General features: G+C 35.6%; 2 protein-coding genes across 7 annotated transcripts in view; one reads left to right on the top strand and one right to left on the bottom strand.

The window, feature by feature from the left end:
- Nucleotides 1-24,815, bottom strand: part of LOC125801291 (zinc finger protein 239-like) — a 327,337-nt gene that overhangs the window by 190,953 nt on the left and 111,569 nt on the right. The window contains exon 2 of the mRNA XM_049477768.1: nt 22,554-22,650. The gene's annotated coding sequence lies outside the window, so the exon portion shown is untranslated. The remainder of the gene's footprint in view (nt 1-22,553; nt 22,651-24,815) is intronic.
- The window catches only part of LOC125801117 (zinc finger protein 850-like), a 527,199-nt gene that overhangs the window by 453,325 nt on the left and 49,059 nt on the right, over nt 1-24,815 (top strand). The window lies entirely within an intron of this gene.

Below are 24,815 nucleotides of genomic sequence, written 5' to 3'. Positions count from 1 at the left end.
CCAACTGATCAGCTAATAAACAATCATTTATTGAGTTTACCTGTTAAAATCTCTTAGCCCCCTATGGATCCTAAATGAATCATTATGTATATCCAGCAGTTTATTAGACGCATCATACCACCACTTACTTTATTAAAGTGCCTTTAAACAGAGGAAGCTGTAGAATATGCAGAACAGTGTTAATATGCAGTAGAATATGTAAGAACAGGGTTAAGAAACACTGATCTAACCTGACTTCTGTTCATATGTAGTTCACAGTAAGACCACATGTCCTGACGTTTATATTAACTTCTGCCAAAAATCTCTAGGAAACGTAGTTACATTCTCTCAGTAGAAAGAAGTGTTCTCAGTAAAAACAAATTAAAAGCGCAGGAACCAAAGAAAATGTAAATATACAACAGAATTGACAAACAATACATAATAATAATACCCAATACTGTTATATTATTTTAAATATTAGGTGATAACTGATCAGTTTTTGTACTATGTATATAATTCAGACATTGCATGCATATTTTTTTCTAACAACAGTAAATGTAATGTGGAGTAACATGTTTAGGCTGTAAAATCACCTTTTATTGGATGTAACTAATTATAAACAAAATACAGAAAAAAAGATTATTTGTGATAAAAAATAATTCCACAAATGTTGTTCTAGGAAACTATAGGGTGGGCTTTGGTTCATATTCACAAATGTGTCGCCCCCCCAATATCAAGCCCACTCCTACGCCCTTACCTATAACTGCTATATTAAGCTACAGTTATTAAGTCTGTGTACTGAACATAAATTTAAATCCTTATAAATGTCAGATATAAATATAACTAATAATAACTTATAGTTACTGTGCAGATTTTAAGTATATTATATTTTATAGTTGATAGTTTTTTATATATTACTTCTATCGGAGCAAATCAGCTCTGAAGGCAAACGCTGAAGATTTGAGGACTAATTAAACAAAACTTTCTCAGCTGCGTGATCAGGGCCAGTGAACGCTAAACGGAGAAAAGGATATTTGAAGAGGCGCCGTCATCTTATAAATCCGCTGTTCGGGACATTTTGGCTTCAGCGTTGAGTTTGATAATCAAGGTAAAAGACAGTCAGCAGATAAAGCACAGTGTGATTCAGTTACCTGTTTTTGACTAATGGTAAGAATAAGTGCTCCTTTTTTATAATAGATATTGTGATTTGAATTAATCTGTGACTTTATTAATTGGCTCTGAAAGTGTGAGTAGGAGCACCTTGTTGATTTGAAATAGAAAGGGCTAAAAACGTGCTGCATGTTGGAGCTAGATAATATTAATATATATCGAAACCAAACCGATACAGTGGCCCAAGAACCGCGATACGAACCAAACCATGGCCACACTGTACCGTTGCATCCCTAGTGTGTAGTGTTATATTTAGTGTGTGTGTAGTGTTATATTTAGTTTGTGTAGTGTTATATTTAGTGTATGTAGTGTTATATTTAGTTTGTGTGTAGTGTTATATTTAGAGTGTCTGCAGTGTTATATATAGAGTGTGTGCAATGTTATATTTAGTGTGTGTGTAGTGTTATATTTAGTGTGTGTAGTGTTATATTTAGTGTGTGTAGTGTTATATTTAGTGTGTGTAGTGTTATATTTAGTGTGTGTGTAGTGTTATATTTAGAGTTTGTGAGCAGTGTTATATTTAGTGTGCATAGTGTTAATTTAGTGTGTGTAGTGTTATATTTAGTGTTTGTGAGCAGTGTTATATTTAGTGTGTGTAGTGTTAATTTAGTGTGTGTAGTGTTATATTTATTGTGTGTAGTGTTATATTTAGTGTGTGTAGTGTTATATTTATTGTGTGTAGTGTTATATTTAGTGTGTGTAGTGTTATATTTAGTGTGTGTGTAGTGTTAATTTAGTGTGTGTGTAGTGTTAATTTAGTGTGTGTAGTGTTAATTTAGTGTGTGTGTGTAGTGTTATATTTAGTGTGTGTGTAGTGTTATATTTAGTGTGTAGTGTTATATTTAGTGTGTGTGTAGTGTTAATTTAGTGTGTGTGTAGTGTTAATTTAGTGTGTGTAGTGTTAATTTAGTGTGTGTGTGTAGTGTTATATTTAGTGTGTGTAGTGTTATATTTAGTGTGTAGTGTTATATTTAGTGTGTGTAGTGTTAATTTAGTGTGTGTGTGTATAGTGTTAATTTAGTGTGTGTAGTGTTATATTTAGTGTTTGTGAGCAGTGTTATATTTAGTGTGTGTAGTGTTAATTTAGTGTGTGTAGTGTTAATTTAGTGTGTGTAGTGTTATATTTATTGTGTGTAGTGTTAATTTAGTGTGTGTAGTGTTATATTTATTGTGTGTAGTGTTATATTTAGTGTGTGTAGTGTTATATTTAGTGTGTGTAGTGTTAATTTAGTGTGTGTAGTGTTATATTTATTGTGTGTAGTGTTATATTTAGTGTGTGTAGTGTTATATTTAGTGTTTGTGAGCAGTGTTATATTTAGTGTGTGTGTGTAGTGTTATATTTAGTGTGTGTGTAGTGTTAATTTAGTGTGTGTGTAGTGTTAATTTAGTGTGTGTAGTGTTAATTTAGTGTGTGTGTGTAGTGTTATATTTAGTGTGTGTAGTGTTATATTTAGTGTGTAGTGTTGTTATATTTAGTGTGTAGTGTTATATTTAGTGTGTGTAGTGTTAATTTAGTGTGTGTGTGTAGTGTGATATTTAGTGTGTGTAGTGTTATATTTAGTGTGTAGTGTTATATTTAGTGTGTGTAGTGTTATATTTAGTGTGTGTAGTGTTAATTTAGTGTTGGTGTGTAGTGTTATATTTAGTGTGTGTGTACTGTTTGTGTATGTAGTGTATGTGTGTGTATGTAGTGTGTTTGTGTGTGCTTGTATTGTGTGTATGTAGTGTATGTGTATTTGGGTGTATAATGTGTGTATTTGTGTGTATTGAGTGTAGTGTGTCTGTCGTGGTATATTTAGTGTCTGTGTGTAGTGGTATGTTTAGTGTGTGTAGTGTGTGTATGTAGTTTACGTGTGTGTAGTGTTTGTATTGGGTGTATATAGTGTGTGTGTATTTGGGTGTGTATTGTGTGTATGTAGTATGTGTGTGTAGTGTTTGTGTGTATTGTTTATATGTAGTGTGTGTGTTTGTGTGTATTGTTTGTTTGTAGTGTGTGTGTGTGTGTGTTTGTGTGTATTGTTTGTATATAGAGTGTATATGTCTGTATGTGTGAGTGTTCGTACTTTGTGTGTGTGTAGTGTTATATTTTGTGTGTGTATTGTTTGTATATAGTGTATGTGTGTGTGTGTAATGTCTGTATGTAGTGTGTGTGTATGCGAGTGTGTGTGTAACTTACATTTTTTTAATCCAGGTTTGATTCTGATCTTCCCTCCATGTTCCACTCTAAACACACACACACACACACACACACACACACACGCACACACACACACACACACAGATCAGCACAGTGTGAGATTTTTAGAAACTGATTTATAAAGAAATACTTTGTGTGAAAACGAGCGAACATTTGAGAGAGCGGAAATTAGTGATCTTATGTGGTAAAGTACGGAACTGCAATGCACACTGCATAAAATCAGATTAAAAACGGAAGATTAAGGAAGATTAACTCTTACTTCTCTAAATATATTTTTGTCTGCATGTATAAAGTTTTAATATTTGCTGTATCTTATTCTGCTTTATATGCACAATATGTAGTATTCTTTTTATTAGAGCTTTTATTCACAAATGGGGAAAACAAGGCACAGTGGTTAAAGTTCCCAGGAGTGACTGAGCTAAAAATTACTCCAAAAAGGCATGAACAACTCATCCAGGAAGAACCCAGAACAACATTTAAAGAACTGCAGGATCCAGTGTTGGAAATAACGGCGTTAAAACTACTTTTTTCAGTAATGAGTAATCTAACTAATTACTCTGACTGTAACTATAACGCCATTACCATTTCCGACACCCCGTTACTGCATGTTACTTTAGCCGCTCTATGAACTTTTTTTTTTTTTTTTTTACTTCGCTTTGCCCTGGTTAACCTCTCCTCTTTCCGGTAAACTTGAGCTTCTGGCCGCTGTGCCTGTGGGTTGGCGTGGTGAAGTGGGGCCATCATTTTCGTGTTTAATTTATTTATAAGCGCTGTTGTACAGCGGGCGGTGTTGTGCCGTGGCGTTAGTTCTTGTGTAAAGCGCTCGCGTCTAAAATACGACAGAAAACACAGAGAAACTGCAGAACTATGTATGGGACTACAATATGAGCGCCAGGCAGATGAAAGAGAAACAGGAGATACAGTGTGTGAGAACCTGTGAGTAGCTCATACCAGAAATCTCTCTCTCTGTCTCTCTCTCTCCCTTTCTTTCTCTTTCTCTCTCATCCCCAGACGCGTTTTTCCGTTTTTTTCAGTATGACAAGTTTTAGTAATTTTCTTTGGTTGTGTGGAGAATTTCGTTTTATTTTTTTGAAATTCGTTAGATTATATTTTTGTCAACATTTTGGGTTTATTTTCGTTTGTTATTTTTCTAATAGTAAATGCATAATTGATTTCCTTTTTTTTGACGGGCGAATAATAAAAAGTAACGCCATAGTTACTTTTACTGGTAACTAATTACTTTTATAGTGGAGTAACTCCGTTAGTAACTCAGTTACTTTTTTGGAGAAGTAACGAGTAACTATAACTAATTACTTTTTCAAAGTAACGTGCCCAACACTGGCAGGATCTCACTCGCCTCAGTTAAGATCAGTGTTAATGATTTAATAATAAGAAAGAAACTCCTAAGACAAAATGGTTTCTTGTGGGCTTGCAGAAAAGAGTTAAACTTTACTAAAGTATGTTTTTTGCATTTATATTAATACCTGAGTGTACTCCTGTCACAACAACTGTTTTTATTGGACCATACATTTTTCAAGGAATTATTGTGCAAAAATTATTTTATCATGATTTAAAAATAATTTTATACCACTGGTCATTAGAAAACTTCAAAAATGTTAAATGTAACAAAGGCAACATTTTTAAATGAAGCCAAAAAAACAAGTCAATCACATTAATGGGATCTCTTTAGAAATTAAGGGCTCTCTTTTAGTGATCCGTAGGTGAGCTGTCAGCCGTGCACCATGCAGCTTGATTTAGGGTGTGTCACTGTGTCTTTACGATAGGAAAAGTTGCTCCAAAGAGGCTCAAAATGTGCAAAAAGCATGTATCGTGAAATAAACCAATCACCATGTCATTTGCCATTCCCTTTAAGAGCCAGCTGCGATCTGACTTTGGGGTATTGCTATTTAAATGGCGCAGCTAACTGGAATTGACCAATGTTTTTCATCGGCGTAGATATATTCAAAATCACCATTGCTGTTTAAACAAGACAGGTGAAGAGCATGAAAATACACTGTTGGTGGGAGTAAGATAGCAATAAACATCAAGAGCACCTTGCACAGGGTGTAGGTTAGTGTTCAGAAAGGATTCTGGTTTTGCAGTCACTGATTATTTTTACCATAAAGACATGGCCTGGTTTCTGGGGTGCTTGACTCTCAGTGTGTATAAAGTTAGTGGAAATCGGTTTTAATCTTGTAACTTTTCTCCTGACTCGATGCTCAGGGCAGCTCTCCATCACTGAAGTTTTCCACCTGTTCTGGAGTAAAAACTAAACCTTGGTTCTTCTTAACAACAGAAAGATGAGCCAAAACAGAATTTCAGTGAAGTACTTGGCATTCAGTGCAGATAGCTTGAACATAAACAATTAACAGTGGCTGTGTAAACAAAAATAAAACAGAATGACAGAATGAAGGTTATATGCTGCTCCACCATGTTTACCTGGTGACTACAACTAGACTTACTACAGGTCCCACAATGCAATGTGTCACAGCATTAACCCCTAACTTTCTCAACACTTTGCTTTCCTGTGAGGCACAGCGCACACACAGAAAAGAGCACAACAGACAATATCAAGAGTGACAAATATGTACAACATGTACAACAATATTTATCTTACAATAAGTTGATAACATAATTATTAGTTCAGACCTACCTGAGTTTCTCCAGTTTGCAGTGTGGATCCTCCAGTCTGGCAGAAAGCAGCTTCACTCCTGACTCTCCTGGGTGGTTGTAGGTCAGATCCAGCTCTTTCAGGTGGGGGGGGGTTTGAAATTAGAGCTGAAGCCAGAGAACAACAGCCTTTATCTGTGATCATACAACCAGATAATCTGCAGACAGAGCAAGAGAATTTGTGAGTGAGTGACAGAAAACAAGAAAGAAAGAAAGAAAGACAAGATAGCAGACTGAGGAAGATAATGCACTTTGATATTAGTCTCTTTTTTAAAATAACACTACAAAATCTGAAAAAAAATCCATAGAAAACTTAAGTTTCTTAACACAGTTGACACAGATTAACAAATTCATGAAACCCAAACTTCAACAGTAAGCATCTCTGTGAATACGGCATTAGCATTGATGTGGACCAAAGAATTGAGTTCATATTAACTTTTTCTGAAATTGTTTTTGCTCGTGCATCACAATTTTGTAATCAATGTGTGATATATCTCAAATGTTCATTCAAGTTGGACATTCTTAAGACAACTGCAGAAGACTCGTATTTGTTTGTTTGGTATACTCTGACTTTCGTTAAACACTTTTTCTTGTGTGATTTCTAATATTTACACATTTATACATGTAGAATTTCTAGTGGTGTCAATTGATTAAAAAATGCAATCCAATTAAACCTGCCAAAATTCTGTGATTAATTGCGCTTGTTTTTCGTAAGACGCAAGTTTTTATATTGGGTATTTTATGTAGTGAATTTCGTGCAAAAAGTTTTACACAAAAAAATTAAATCCGCAATCAAAATGTTAGGCTAAGGTCGAGCATTATAAATATAAAGAGCTCATCATGAGCAAAGGAAGGGAACTTAGAGGAACAGACCTGGGAATTAACGACCCGTTCCACAGTGAAATCCTTGACAGACGCAGAAAACTGTTCGCCGTGAGGAAAGAACTCATAAAAGAAGTGAAAAAAGCAGTCGTCTCCGTCAACAAACTTTATGTTGATGGACAGCTATATCGTGACAAAAACATAACTCCCTGGCTGTTCTAAATTTCTTTAACTGTAACTAAATAGCGCTCTCTCTCTCTCTCTCTCTCTCTCCCCCGAGCGCTTTCGTTTGCGCACTCTCTCTCTCTCTCAGGTGCGTTGTGCTCTCGTTGCACGATCTCAAAAATATTGGTCAATACTCAAATAACCTCATAAAATTGATCCTCAATGTATATATATTTCCCCTAAACTTTCCTTTTTCTCTCGTTCTTTCTCTTTCTTCCACTCCCACTTACTCGGGTCATTCTCACAAAATCCTGATTCACAGGACATCCAGTATGAAAATTTTCAAAATGCATTTAACAACAAATTTCCTTTTGAGAATTTAAGATTAAGGTCTAAACTTACTATGAATATTATTTTTAGAACTTTTGTTCCATTTTTTTGCATATTTTATTAGCATTTTATAGATGAAGTCCACAAAAATGTATCATTACCGCAATGTGATATGACATCTAATATATGATAAAAATGCATTTTTTTTTATCAAAGTTAAGCAGTTCAGTTCATTCACAGTTAAGCAAGGGTTTAAGAAGACTTATTAGCTTACACTTACACACAATGCTACATTATGAAAAGAATGTTTATTTTCAAGAACATTTCATATTATTTAAGACAATTTACAATGCAAACATTTGCATATCAAAAGAATCTTTCATGTAGACTACAGCACCTTCATTAATAAAACAGCTCATTTAACTATTGGAAACCATTCAACAAATGTCAAACAAAGACCTCTCAGAAACTCTGAAATCGTGTCTATCTTTATGTACCATCCAGCATTGTATGCCTACTAAGAAGAAACTTTTAATTTTTAGTCATTTACGTAGTTTTTTTTGTGTTTTGCCCATATGTCCGGCATATGTCAGTTCTGTAATATCTGGCTGACTTTTTTCCTTCATTGCTTTTTCTTTTTATCATGGTACTTTTTGGTTTTTACTTTTTCAGATCACATGTTGTCTATTTTCCCACTGGAAATGGCAAATTTGAAATTATGATATCCATTCCAGTTTTTGTTTAATTCCTTAGAATGCACAGTACACAAATAATATCATGTGAAAGTAACTCCAACTGGAACAACTGTCTGTGTCGTTGAGTATGTGTGTGTGTTTCTCTAAATGTTGTAATTCTTGCTGTAAATGTTCTCCCTAAACTTTGACAGCCTTGCTTTTGCTGCTGCCTTTCTTTTCTCATTAGCTACCTGCCTGTAAACAAATACACATCGCACATTACAATAAAATATATCAAAGATGGAAAAAAGCTCTCTGGTTATGTGGTCTAACATCTAATTCTGTGTACGGAATTAGATTTAGTTTCAGGCCAGATAAGACGGAACATTAGTGACCTCTACTGGTGGTTTGCAATAGCTAAGTTAGAATGGTCTACTGGAGAAAATGTTCAGGGTAACGCTCATGTTCTGACAATCAGGAAGTAAAAAGGCATCTGTATTATGCTTCCTAATCAAATTCTCATTACCGAAACAGTGCATCTCATTATCGCAACAGGTATTGAAATGTAGCGGTAAGTGAGAATTCGGTTGCGGAGGATGAGTGACTTTAAACTTTTATGCTGTAAAGGCACCAAGAGGGCTGTATAAATTTTCACATACAGTGTCCATTTAGACCTTAATATACTATATTATAATCAAAAACACAGACTGTAACTTCAAACTGTAGGCTCAAAACTTATATTGATATATCGGTAATGACAATGAAAAAGTCGTGCAGACAAGTTGATGAGCAATCTTTTAACTTTTATCCAGAAACATATGAGAAGAACTGCTTACATGGTAGCCATCTTGAGTGTCATGGCCAATGTCTTCCCTAATGTTAAAAACGCCTTGAAAATTTAAGTTCCTTGTGGATTTAAACAATGATTGAAAATTGTTGCGGAGGATGAGAAAATTAGTGTTGGACACATTCCTTTTCTTTATTAATTTTATTGCTTTTACTTTTCAATGTAAAATCTTTTATTTTTATTTACTAAAAGTGTTTATAGTATGAAATGCATTTAAGTTTTTTTGTTTTAAATGTTTAAATATTAAAATTTCCAAACAATGTACTGAAATTCTAATACGGGCATGTTGCGGAAATGAGAATTTCACTCTAAAATGTAAAAAAATAACAAAAATTATATTTATAATGTTCATTTTTAAACATGTGCAAGATAGACCAAAGGACGTTGTTTATGATTCTATATTTATTATTTTGTTAATATTTACTTGTTTATTAAAACTCCTCATGCCACCTCATCAATCCATCCACCCGCAAATATACTAATGCACGCACATTAATCCGTTCACAAAATCCCATAAAAATCACAAGGAACCACTTAGCAATAACTTAATGCATGCAACGTCTCAATGTGATAACACGTATCTCACACCAAATCCAACACTTTTTATCTTATATTATGTCTCTTCTACTTTGTTTGCATTTAATCACTCCTTTCTGTACTATCTCTTTGCACCAACCTCTATTTTATTACTACTATATATCCCATATCCGAAAAATGCATTTTTGTTTTCGCTCCATCCCCCAAACAACAGAAAATATCCTCAAACATCTGCACACTCATATCATATCATTGATAAACATTATTAATCCGTACATCACAACATGTCTTCACTTAAATTTATAAACTAGAACATTCGTGGTATCGGGACACAGATTAAGCAAGCCAAGGTACTAAACCATCTCACTTCACTGAAGGCAGACATTTGTTTACTACAAGAAACACATCTATCAGAAACAAATCATCATAAGCTCAGATCACCACAATTCACCCATATATTCTCAGCCTACTATAACTCCAAACAAAGAGGAGTATCAATACTAATAAACCAAAAAATCCCCTTCACACATAACACCTCTATATCAGACACAGGTAGATACATCATAATTAACATCAACATCAGCAACACACCCTTAACAATAGCAAGTTTGTATGGCCCCAACATTTATAACCCATCCTTCTTTCATGAGTTTTTCAACCATATAAACAATATATCAGATTCCACAATTATAATTGGAGGAGACTTTAATTCAATCATTGACCCGTGTATAGACAGATTAACTATGTCACACAATACACGTTACTGGCATTCAACAGATATCATTAAACAATACATGACAGACTTAGGGCTCAGCGATGGTTGACGCCTCAAAAACCCAAACACTAAAGAATTTTCTTTCTGTTCTCCTGCCTACCACTCATATTCTCGCGTTGACTATTTTTTAACCAGCAATTCTATTTTATCTAATTTATCAGAAATAAAATATCACCCTATAATAATCAGTGACCATGCTCCAGTTTCACTTATATGGAACATAAATCCACTACATAAAACTTTTAGCAGGTGACTAAATACCTCGTTACTTACAGACCCAGAATTTGACAGCTACATCAAAAAAGAGTGGGCATCTTTCCTAGAAATAAATGATTCTCCAGAAACCACACCAACAATACTATGGGAAACTGGGAAAGCAGTACTAAGAGGCAAAATCATCTCTTACTCTTCCTGTAAGGAAGGAGTCAAGTTTTAACACAACGACTAAGATATAAACAATTTAATCACAACAACAAATCTGGTAAATTCTTAGCTAACCAAGTAGAACATAAAGAACAAAAACAACAATCCCATCAATCAAAGATGAGACCAGACTAATGAGGCAAACATCAAATGAAATTAATCAAGTATTTGGGAAATTCTATAAAAATCTATACTCACCAGAACACGATCCAGATCCAATAGATATTCACACTTTCCTCAATAATATACACCTACCCAAACTAACTGAAGAACAAAAAAGCATATTAGAAAAGCCAATAACATCAGAAGAACTCCATAAAGCCCTCCGTAAGATGCCGAATAACAAAGCACCAGGACCAGATGGCTTTCCCGCAGAATTCTACAAGCACTTCTGGTCAATATTTGGCCCAATGTTCAGTAGAGTAACAGCAGAAATTAAACACAATAAGAGACTACCAACAGAAATTAATACAGCTACAATATCACTCCATCTTAAACCTACAAAGATTCTACCTTACCATCCAGCCACTGTCACTAATTAACACAGACACAAAGCTAATAAGTAAGAAATTAGCTACCAGACTGGAAACGGTTATCCCATTCCTCATACATCCTGATTAGACCGGCTTCATCAAAGGCAGACAATCAGTTACCAACATGTGCAGACTACTCAATCTGATACATCACACAACAGTCAAAAACTGCAATAGTCACTTTAGATGCAGAGAAGGCTTTCAATAAGGTTAACTGGAAATTCCTTTTCACTACACTACATTAACTAGGTTTTGGAGAATCATTTATAGAATGGATTAAAACTCTCTACACTTCACCCAAAGCCACAGTCAATACTAACGGACTAATATCACAGAATTTCACACTGCACAGAGGAACTAGGCAAGGATGCCCACTCTCTCCTCTGCTGTTCTCTATTTTCATAGAACCATTAGCAGCAGCTATACGACAATGCCCAAATATTAAAAGGTATCCATACCTACACTACCGAACAAAAATCAGCCTTTATGCAGATGATATTCTACTATTTCTACAAAACCCACTCTCCTCAATTCCTCAGACTAAACAAATAATTAAAACATTCTCTAAAATCTCAGATTATTCCATTAACTGGTCTAAATCCACTGTTCTACCATTTAACATGAACTTATCAGACACAGCAGTTCAGTCACTCCCTATCCCTATGTGCACTGAACACATCACATACCTGGGCATTAAAGTTTCCACCCAGCTGTCTGAGCTGCACACACTTAATTTTAGACCACTACTCACAACCATCAACAATGATATCCAACGCTGGATGAACCTACCACTATCCTACCAATATCCACAATCAAAATGACAATATTACCTAAATTAAACTCTCTCTTCTCAAGGATTCCCATCCAAACTCCACGTACCTGGTTTAAAACATTAGACACAATCATCTCTAAATTCTACTGGAAAAATAAACCACCCAGAATCAAATTAACCACATTACAAAAACAAAGAACTCAGGGAGGCCTAGAAGCTCCAAATTTCCAACAATACCTCGTTGCAAACCAATTAAAGTACATTATTAAATGGATAAAACCAAATTAAACTGATGAAATATAGAGAGAAGTAGAACAAACATCAATTATTGAAATACAAATCTCAGACTTACCATTTATTAGCACAGCAATCAATCACCACCCTTGTTTCAAAAACCCAATGATATCATCGACTCTGACAGTTTGGTGGAAAATTCACAAGAACACAAACACTAGACTTCCACCCACTAAATACTCACGCATATGGCACAAACCCGACTTCCCGCCACCAAAAAAAAAACAAAACTAGAAAAATGGAAAGAAAAAGGTATTACACATTTACACCACGTTCTACACAACAATAACTCGGCTACTTTCTCACATACAACCCAGAAATATAGCATTGATAGGAACAAGTTTTTGGAATATCTCCAACTTAGATCTATGTTAAACTCAAAAATCAAAGATTACGCAATACTAGAACTTAGCCCACCAATTTCAGAATTCCTTAATATCTCTTCTTCAGACAAAATTCTATCAAAAATATATAGGCTTTTATTCAAATTAGACCAAACAGTCGCTGTGCCAATAAAAATGTGAAGAAGATATCTTAATTACCCCTAATGCTGATTTCTGGAGAAACATTATGGAAAACACATTCACCATGACTAACAATACTAACCTCCACCTTATACAATATAAAGTAATTCACAGGGTTCACTACACTAAGCAAAAGTTTCATAAAATGGGACACGTAGATTCAGAAATCTGCATACACTGCTCACTAAACTCTCCAGACAATTACATACATGCTCTATGGTACTGCCCACCAATCAAACACTTCTGGCAGCTTGTTATAACTCGGCTAACTCCACTATTTAAACAGCCAATCTCTCCATTCCCATCACTCTGCCTGCTTAACACATGAACCACAAACCTAAACCAGGAGGAAAGCAGAGCACTTTTGGTGGTGCTAACCATCGCCAAAAAACTCCATCAGTCTTTAACAGATAACCTACACACATCCATTATATGTCTATAACCACATCATCCATATATCACCGCTACATGAATGTTCCTACACACACACATGCACACAGTCAAATAACACATGTAACATTTAAGACATTTAGCTATTTTTATTTACTTATTTATTTTTTTGTTATTCTGTGTGTAGTATGTTAGGGATGGATACATGGAAAAATATAGGAAGCCATACTATAATATATCTTTCTTCTTCTTCTTCTTTCAAGGGCACAACTTCTTCTTTTGTGTTTTTTTTCTCTCTTTGTTCTCTTCTCCTATATATTTTTTTCTATTTGGTTTCGTTTGTATATATACACACATCGTTATGTCCTCCCTCTGCACAGTGACCTCAGTGATCAGAAATTTGTACAATGGATTTTTTTGGATTTTTCTGTTATAGACTTTTGCTTCTGGAATCTCTACTTTGCTTTTGCTTTAGTTTTTTGCTTCTGAGTTTTGGCACACTAAGAAGAAGGCCCCTTGAATCTCCATTGGTCAGCTGGTTCTGGACTGACGGGTTCCCTGAACCCTCATCTGAGACTGACCCCACCAGTTATAAAGCGTCCTTCCAAAAACGGAGAGCGAACAGCTTCTAGTGCAAAGCAGCAGATACTTTTACAATTAAATTTCATACAAACGTTCTGTTCAATGTTATATTATGTTATACTATTCTCTGTTTCATGTACTAAATATTCATGCACAAAGTATGATAGTTACCTAGTCAGTGAACTAGTGAATTAGCTAGTTCCCACTCAGTGAGCTAGTAAATTAGATAGTTACCTATTGAGTGAACTAGTAAGTTACCTAGCCAGTGACCTCAGTAGGTAACTAGTCAGTTAGCTAATTACCTAATTAATGAACTAGTGTGTATCCTAGTCAGTGTTCTAGTGAGTTACCTACTCAGTGAGCTAGTGAGTTAGCTAGTTACCTACTTTCTGCATGAAAATTTAGCACGCTAATGTGAGCTTCTTAATGGAGTGAAACAGAGAATAATATAACATAATATAACATTAAACAGAACGTTTGTATGAAATTTAATTGTAAACACAATCTGCTGCTGTGCACTGGAAAATTTTTTGCCCACCTGTGAAAAGTGTGTTCTTAAAAATTGATTAAGAAATATAATCAGATTAATCATGACAACATTTGTGATTAACTGTAATTACATTTGTTCTTCTTAAGACAAGTTTTTATAGTGGATATTTAAATGTAAATAAAAGAATGAATGTAAGAAATGTAAAATGCAATTATTAATGGTGTCATTTAAAATACTACTATATACTTGTAGGTTTGAGGGGAGATAAAGCTAACGTGGGGCACTGGAATAAAGAATGCATGGTGCATTGGGTTGGACTCAGGAAGTGTTTGTTATTGCACACATGCTTACAATGGAGAAAAGATTTAAATGGCCTGGTGGAAATATGTAACCGCCAGTATTCAGTAACATGTACACTGTCCCTTTAAGAGCTCGTTACACTAGGTGCACAGCCCTTTTACGTGTATAACTATGCTGAGAGCGTAGTAAACCTGAGTGTGTGCTGTGCTTTACCAGAGAGAATGCTGGACCTAGCTTCTTTCTTTTATTTTTATTTTTTTTGGAAAAATACAACAATATATGTATGTGGTGCTTTTAGCTCATGTATGAACTATGTTGTATGTCTTTTTTGATGCAGACATTTTACATTTCCTATCATACATGCATACATACATACATACATAAAAGTTAAAAGAAAAAAGGAAATGAGCATAAAATAGTACAATTACTCTTTTTGTATTTAGTCTGTAGATGCAGTACCATGACAAATTAAAGGGCATGGAAAAGTCTGAGCAGGGAGAGATATTTAGGGCTCCTCTCCTTTGCCATCCTGGAAACAACATCCTGTTGAGACTAACCTTGCACATCCTTCTGTGTAATTAAGTTTCTTTAATTGATCGTGTTTTTATTTGTTGTCTTGTTTGTTATTTTGGTCTGTGATAACCTGAAACACTGACCTGAGAATCTGAAGTTTACAGTGTGAACTTTTCAGTCCAGCAGAGAGCAGCCCCACTCCTGAATCCTGCAGGTCGTTGTTACTGAGGTCCAGCTCTTTCAGGGAGGAGTTTTCCAGGTTTAAAACTGATTCCAGATTTTCACACGTCTTTACTTCAAGATTACATGAAGCTAATCTGAAAAACAAAAATAAACAAATGATTTTACAATAAAGAAGAATATTTGAATGGATTGACAAAGAATAGAAAACAGAATTAAACTGTGAAATGTATTGTATATCTAAAGAGCTGGTGTTTCTTTATACTGAAATAGTTAACATGCAGATTTCTCCACTTTATTTGTGATCAGCATGGGCATACAGTTCACCAAAAGCTCTGGGAGAGATTATAATGAGTTAAAATAGAAAAGAAAATGTTTAACAAAACAGAGAACGAGCAAGGCTTTTTGGAGTATGTGAATTTATTCTATTTTCCCAGTTAAACTCTGGAAAAACATTACACCTTCTCCCACATATATATGTTAGAAATAAATACAGACATTTAAAATGTATGTTCTATATGAAATTATGTTGTATTGCTAATCATCATTTCTCCAAAGCATATTGAGATGATTTTTTCAGTCAAATCACACAGTGCTACTTTAGAGTAGATCTAAACTTGGATCTACCCTAAATTTCCTTTGGGATAAATGAAGTATCTATCTATCTATCTATCTATCTATGAGATGTGCATTTATGTTAACAACAACATATAACTTGCCCAAAACTTTTTTTAAGATTGTATTTAATCATTCTAAGACAGAAACCTCATGTACTGTTTACATTAAAATGATGGTTTAATTATTATTACACACAAAGGATAATGCATGCTTATATGTAACAATGTGAATAATGTGAATCCACCAGTGATTGAATGGAAACTGATTCTACACATCAGCAGTTAATTAAAAACTGTATGAAGGCCTGAATAAAAATACTCACACAGCTCTTCTGGATATTTTAACTACTGGAAGCAGCCTCAGAAGACACTCCTCTGATGGATCATATTTACTGAGGTTAAACTCCTCCAGCTCTTCTTCTGAGTTCACCAGCACAAACGCCAGAGCTGACCACTGAGCAGGAGAGAGCCTGGCCTGTTGAAGACGACGCTCACCTCCTCTCAGGTATTTCTGCACTTCCTGCACCAGAGAATGATCATTCAGTTCATTCAGACAGTGGAACAGATTGATGGATTTCTCTGGAGATGAGTTCTCCTCAATCTTCTTCTTGATGTATTTGATGGTTTCCTCATTGCTGTCAGATATTCTCTCTGTCTGTGTCAGTACGACTTGTAACAGAGTCTGATTAGACTCCAGTGAGAGACCCAGAAGGAAACGAAGGAACAGGTCCAGGTGTCCACTCTCACTCTGTAAGGCTCTGTCTATGGCACTGCTGAGGAAGTCAGTCTTTGTTGACTTGCTGAAAAACTTGAAGAGTTTACTGGTTTGTTGTTCAGTGGATTGTTCTTTTGGAATTTTTCTGTTGAGAAATGCATATAAAGCAGCAAGAAACTCCTGAACGCTCAGATGTACAAAGCTGAAGACCTTCCCGAGGTGCAGCTCATGTTCCTCCCTGAAGATCTGGGTACACACTCCTGAGTACACTGACACTTCTTTAATGTCGATGCCACTCTCTCTTAGATCTTCCTCATAGAAGATCAGGTTTCCTTTCTCCAGCTGCTGGAACGCCAGTTTCCCCAGAGCCAGGATACTTGTTCTAGTCTGCTGAGGATCAGGGTCACTTTTCCCACTGTACTTCTGGCTCTTGTGTTTGATCTGAAAGATCAGGAAATGTGTGAACATCTGCGTCAGGGTTTTGGGAATTTCTCCACTCTCAGCGTCACTCAGCATTCTCTCTAGAACAGTGGCTGTAATCCAGCAGAAGACCGGTATGTGGCACATGATGTAGAGGCTTCTTGAAGATCTGATATGTGTGAAGACTTCGTTGGCCAGGTCCTTATCACTGATCCTCTTACTGAAGTACTCCTGTTTCTGAGGGTCACTGAAACCCCGCACTTCTGTTACCTGGTCAACACACTCAGGAGGGATCTGATTGGCTGCTGCTGGTCGAGAGGTGATCCAGAGGAGAGTAGAGGGAAGCAGATTCCCCTTGATGAGGTTCGTCAGCAGAACATCCACTGAGGTTTGCTCTTCTATATTCACCAATTTCTCATTTTTCTGGAAATGCAGAGGCAATCGACACTCATCCAGACCATCAAAAATGAACATGATCTTGTAGCCCTTATAATGTATTGGTTTTAAATCTTGTGTTTCTGGGAAAAAGCTCTGAAGAAGATTCACCAGACTGAGCTTCTTCTCCTTCATCAGATTCAGCTCTCTAAAAGGAAGTGGAAATATGAAGAGAATGTCCTGATTTACTTTTCCTTCAGACCAGTCCAGAATGAACTTCTGCACAGAGACTGTTTTTCCAATTCCAGCAACACCTTTAGTCAGTACAGTTCTGATGGGTCGTTTCTGTTCTGGTAATGGTTTAAAGATGTCATTACATTTGATTGGTCTTTCCTCTGTTTTCCTTTTCCTGGATGCAGCTTCAATCTGTTTCACCTCATGTTCCTGATTGACATCTCCATCTCCCTCTGTGATATAGAGCTCTGTGTAGATCTCATTCAGAAGTGCTGACTTTACATGGCCTGAAATTCCTTCATTAATTATCTGATATTTATCTCTCAGCTTGGATTTGAGCTTTCGTTGACATGCTGGGGCCAATTCTGATAACAGAGGAAGAGAAAAAGGAACATGTAATTAGCTGTGTCTCTTTATGAAAGACCCCTGTGTAGAACGACTTTGATACAGTAGATAATTTTAAGGTTTAAGGATACATTTGATGCTGTGACACAATAACTTATAATTACAAAATCCAGATAACTATTGCTGATTATTCTAATTTAAAAAGCAGAACTCCTCTGAGGAAACAAATTAGCACTAGTTGGTCCCCATTCTCATGACCCAGAACTCTTACTGCTCTCTAGTGTGTTGGCGAGGTCTGTCTGCTTCATGTTCCTCAGGATGTGCAGTGTGACCTTCAGAACCCCCTCTCTCTGATCATCCTCCACCTCTCCCTCAGAGCATGCTGGGTAATCTGAACTCAGGAGCTTCTTGAATGTGTTCAGCTCGTTCTTCACTAGAGAGAAAAACTTCTCCTGCAGCTTCTGAATAAAAACAAACATCAGAGAATCAGTAAAGCTGTTACAGTACAGAGAGAGATGATGACACTGATCTGATGAGAAAAGGAGTAATGGATGCTTTGGTCTGTAAAAGGATTTAAACATCATGTTACTGCGTAGCATCACATAGCATCAGTATTAAAGGAGAACTTCAGTGTTAAATTGACTTTTGAAATATGATAAAAATGAGTATTTACCTTTGTTAAATAGCACACCTCCCCTATGCACTGGGTGCCGGCTGCTACGCCAGGAGGCAGGCTATGTGTAGTCTATATATATATATATATATATATATATATATATATATATATATATATATATAGACTACACATAGCCTGCCTCCTGATGTAGCAGGAGGCATATATATATGTGTTTGTCATTATCAGTACCGTGATGGTACTAGTGGCATGGCATGTAAACATTGTTTTTAATAAGGTTCTCTTCTCTGTGCACTTATTAATTAATGCCTCGTTTAAATGTCAGGGCTCTCCGTATTCTACGAAGGAGGAAATTTTAAAAGTGAAATTAAACTGAAATGTAAAAGAAATCAGGGATAACCCCATCAAATATATGGTTTAGGAGTTACCTTGAATATGTGGTCCAGTTTTTCCGTGCAAATGTTTATTTTCTTCTTACTGTGGATAACAAGAAAATCCACACTGTAATCCACATGAATAAATGTTCTGATCTAAAAAGCTTTTGTTTCAACTAAATATGTTATTATTAATAAAATAAAGAATATCAGAAAATAAGATTAAAGTAAAAGATAAACCTGCATTAAACCAATACTTTTCTAAAGGGTTTCTTTACTTTCTAATAATAAAGATTTATAAAGGTAAATAAAGATTTTTGCAATTATGTCACCCTTTATCTAACGTTTTGAGGCACGGGTAAAAAAACGGTTGCTTTGAACCACTGAGTAAATGCTTAATTTTTTTCTACAATTAAGAATAATCACATATAATTAAATTATAAACAGTGCCAATCAGCAACAAGTGAATTTAATTAGAAAGGAAACACCTAAAAGGTTTTCCAGCGTGAATTATCAAAATATGTTCTAAAGTGTATTCTAATTTATTCTGAATACATTACTGTTCTATGTATTATAGAACACATTCTGCCCAATCCTGAATGTATGTACTCACCCCAGCAACTGAGATGTTAAATACATGCACAACAAAAGATTGATGAAGTTTTATTTCCTGCTATTAAAGAACCAATAAATGTCATGTTTTTAATATGTTGGAAAATGTTTCTTATCCACCAGATACATACAACACTGGTGGTTTCGCCACCAGATGGCGCTAATGTGCTCTGTCATAAAGCTTTGAGTGGAGAATATTTATTGCAAAGTTAGGAGAAACGATCCAGAGCTTATATAAGCTTTAGTTTACCATCAATAATATTTTTAATTCATTAGCATTTCATAAATGATCACAGTCATGTTAATTTATCATACAATAAGTAAATTAATTAATTAATTATCCCAACATGCCTTTTAACATTACCCAACATGTCACAACCCCGCCCCGTTCAGGAGTTTTCCACCGGCTCCAGGTCAGAGTAACAATACTAACATATCCCGCTACTGTCTCTATATATAGATTAGGGGTGTGTGATGCATATTGTCTATGATAATATCTTAATTACTGTGTTGTTGATGTATGAGCTGACATTATGGAGTATGATAATTACTGGGGAAAAACAACAATCAAAACGTCTTTATTCCACTTGTTCACTAGGTGATGTTTTAGGATAGATTGCTGCATGTGTGCATTGAGAATGGTCATGCAGTGAGCTAGCTAGCATAGGCTAACTCTGAGCTCACACTGGCAGGTGACAAGTCCATCACGTTGGTACATGTTTGTCTCGTGAGTGTGCTCGTAGTTACTTGTGCTGTCGTGCGAGCCAATCACTTTCATTCACGCTTCATTTTCCTCCAAACTGTTCACACACCGTCATTGTGCTGAAATCTTTCTCTCTGTCGTGCTCTCTCTCACACACACACACACACACACTCACACACACACACACACACACACTCACGCACACACACTCTCACACACACACACACACACACTCAGCTGATGGCAGGTTTCTTCTTTCCAGGTTGTTGAAGTTAAAATATGGATTATATACACTTATTTCATCCATTAAAGCACATTAAAATATTCTAACTTATACTGACATTAGCTCCTAGTCTAGATCTAGTCTGCCAGACACAACAATTGTTGTCCCCTTCCCAAGGGAATAACCACCACTAAAAATAAATACATAAAGAAAGAAAGAAAGGAAGGAAGAAAGATAAAATCACAGATCATTGTTGCAATTAATACATTTCATTTTAATTTGATATCACTAATATAAATATAACTTTGTTTTGCAAATTTCACACTGATGAATTTGTTTACTCTAAAATATCTGGTAGGTCACATGGTTTACACACATGTGCACTGTCCGATATTTGAACTGATGAATGTAATGTTTTTTGTTTGTGTCAAGGAATTAAATATTAAATATATTGTTAAGTGCAGTTTATTACAATATAATACTTTTTTCTGAAAAAATTCTGATTGAAGTTATTGAGATGTTGTTTTTATCAGTATCGTACACCCCTAGATATAGATATATGTGTAATTCTCCAACCTGTAGCTGATATTGTAATTTACTCTCATTGTTCTAAACCCCGCTTCCCATCACACTCAGCTGTGTACACTGATCATTAGATACAGAGAATCTCACACTGACCTCAGTGTGTGTGTGTGTTATGCTTTAAAAAGGTAGATTATAGTAAAAAATCAGTGAAAGGGTTTTGTTGTTTCACTCACTCAGATCTCATATCTTCACTGCTGAAATCAGGAGGAATAATGATGGACCAGTCACTCTTCATAGAAACACAGCTGGGTTCTGGAGAAGCTCCTCTCTGGGTTTCAGTTCTGTTAACATTAAACACAGTGAAACTCCAGCATTTACACAGTGAAACTCCAACACACAGCACATCTTTAATAAAGATCAGGAACTGAAGAGCTTCACTCTCAGAACAGAACAGTAGTTTAGTGCAGTGATGTACCGAGACCCAGAGCTTCCTCCTCCACTGCTGAACTCTGGAGGAATCCACATGGACCAATCACTCTTCATAGACACTCCACTGGGGGCTGGAGATGCTGCTCTCTTCTCCCTGTAAACAGATCTTCATGATGATCCATGATGAGAGTAAAGTGTGGAGTAATGTGTTCCTTTACTAAAACTTATTCACAGGTTCCAGACTAACTTCTTCATAACCGTCCCAGAAGCGTCCCGAAGCTTTCTGTCAGCTGCCCCAAACTGAAAAACGCTCGTCTAATAAATATACATATTTTAATTTCTTTAACAATACTGTTGAATATATTTGTGTGTTTGTTATGATGTCACAATGTCATCACCTGATTAGATCATATTTACTATATGTATTTTATAGATCTGTATCTAGTTAATAACATGTATTGGTAAGAGCTACACAATTACACTGTATTATAAATTAAAAGGTATATTTTTTATACTGAACTCTAACAGAGATACAGATCAGAACAGAATAGAACAAGTCTTTCTGTGAGAAGCTTCATTCCACAGCTTTAATATCAAACCCAATCACTTCCATCTGATCTATATAAATGCAGCACTTCAGGATTTCCTCATTTCTAATGCTAATGTAAACCCAGACAGCGTGTGGTAAAATCCGAGACGGATCCTCACAATGGATCTGGTCCAAAGTTCACTTTCACTACAGATTAATCCGATCCAGATTTTGAGCAAATAGTCACATTTATGTTAAAATATATGGACCATATTTTTGAACATAAATGTGCAACCACCCCATACCATAGCAACCACCTAGCAACAGCATAAAATCACTACAGGAACCACCTAATACTGTTCCTGTGCCAGAAGGAAACATATTATTAATATTAACAATTAGATATTAAAGGCAGATATGTACTTTAAATACAGATTAGAAACACATTCTACTATAAGAATAACTGGCTGGTTTGTTAAGCGTTTCTCTGTGTTTAAATACAGCACAGGGTTCTGACTCTGGTCCAGGAGAAACTCTGTTCTCAATATTTTAAAACTGTAAAATATGCAGATCACAGCTCCAGGATTAGAGCTGAAACCATTACAATACAAAACTACTTTACATATTAAACCCATCACTTAATTTACTCACTTTAGGACAGGAGGTCCTCCTCCACTGCTGGAGTTCTGAAGATCCATCATTTACTCTTCTTCATTCACACACAGCTGAACACTGCCGACACCGACCCCTGAGAACAGATCAGCCGTTACAATAAAACCTTTATTCTTACAATAATGACATTATCATCAGAACTGCATTAAACAATACCTGATAAACTAACAAAACAAATCAAACAGAGAACGATACATAACAGTGTGATTTACCCTCATTACACATTATTCTACAGATTACAGAGACATTTACTGTTATTATAATGATTATAATTTAATTATTATTAGTAATATTACTGCATTACACAACATTATAAATATACACACTGTTCTATTATTATTAATGATATTATAATGTTACTGAATCAGAATAGAGAGATTATTTAAGTATAATCAAGGGCGTAGGAGCGGGCTTGACATTGGGGGAGACACATTTGCCAATATAAACCCAAGCCCACCCTATAGTTTTCTAGAACAACATTTGTGGAAATTACTTTTAATCACAAATAATTTTCTGTATTTTGTTTATAATTAGTTAACATCCAAGTAAAGGTGATTTTACAACCTAAACATGTTACTGCATGTTACAGTTACTGTTGTTAGAAAAAAATATGCATGCAATGTCTGAATTATATACATATGAAAAAAAGGGTCAGTTAGCACCTAATATTTAAAATAATATAACAGATTTGGTTACATTTTCTCCACTCACAAAAAAAAAAAAACGTTGGGTCCTGCGCTTTTACTATTTTTCTACTGAGAGTTCTTCTTAAGATTTTGTCCTTTTATGTATAAAGAATGTAACTTTACGTTTACATGTGGTCTTGCTGTGAACTACAATGAACAGAAGTCAGGTTAGATCAGTGTTTCTTAACCCTGTTCTTACATATTCTACTGCATATTAACACTGTTCTGCATATTCTACAGCTTCCTCTGCTTTATATGCATTTAATAAAGTAAGGGGTGGTATGATGTGTCTAATACACTGCTGTATATACATGATTAATTTAGGCTCCATAGATAACTAGAACTAAATTAATTTTCATTCATTATAGCTTACAGTAAGTTCTGTAATCCTAAATTAATAAATTTCACAGTTTGAAAATGAAACAGTGATTAGCTGATCAGGTACAGGGCAAGTTGAACATTTCATATATAGTTTTTTTTTCTTTAATCTTGACTCCCAATCTAGGTAATTCCAAAGTTAAGCTAACTCACTAACACAGCTGCAGTTTATTAATCACAGTGGGTTTTGATCTGTGTGCTGATTTAGAGTGGTGTATTTTTAACCAGCTATCAGAGACATATCATCACAGTTTACATGGTTAGCCATTAACCATTACCTTTCTTTTAGAAAAATCTCCGTGTATCCAGATCTGATTTAAAATCAGCTGAAGCTGCTGCATCCCGATACCGCTGCTAAATCTTACAGCGAGGAGGCGGGTCTTCCCCCACCAGCACACGCCGCAAAACCAGCAAGCTGATTGGCTGTTTCTACTAGAGGCGGGACTTAATACCTGAACCGGCTCCGTGATTGGTCCGGTCTGTCTCCTCATTAATAGTACAGATGATCTGAGCGAAACGATATCATTTTTGGGGGGACAAATTCACCTGTTTCTAATATTATCTAATATAGACATGTCCCACCCATCCCCCATAAAGAGGACTTGCACTCGGCTGGTCTCGTCCACAGTCTCCGAGTCCACCTCACCCAGAGACCGAGACAAGATTCCAAACAAGGTCGAGTCCGAGACGAGACCGAGACCGCCCGTTTTTGGTCTCGAGACTCGAGTACTTCAACACAACCTAAATACCACAGTTAATCAGACTGAGAGAAGGAACAGAAACAGTCACATTCTAAACTTCAAGCCTCCTGAACCTGACAGACTGGTTCTCATCTACTCAGCTGTTCTTAGAAATTTCTGTGTAAATAAACTCAAGTCAACCCTGAACATCCAGATTTCTGACTCCTGATAAAATATACAGACTCTGATTTACAGAATCTTCCCTCTGATCATTTCTGCAGTACGACTTTTATATCTTCTCAAATTCTGAACTGATGGATGGATACTTTTATTGATCCCGAAGGAAATTTAGCAGCCGGTAGCAGTTACACAACACAGTAGAAACAAACAGCAATAATAGGGGAGGTACAGTAAGAAAGCAGAGTAAGAAATATAAGACTATAGAGGTTCTAAACTGAGATTTGAAATATTAACAATACTTATTAGATATAAATAAA

This window comes from Astyanax mexicanus, chromosome 4, assembly GCF_023375975.1.
Source record: "Astyanax mexicanus isolate ESR-SI-001 chromosome 4, AstMex3_surface, whole genome shotgun sequence".
Taxonomy (NCBI): domain Eukaryota; kingdom Metazoa; phylum Chordata; class Actinopteri; order Characiformes; family Acestrorhamphidae; genus Astyanax; species Astyanax mexicanus.
Note: the sequence above shows the minus strand (reverse complement) of the source record. Positions and strands in the feature narration are given on the sequence as shown.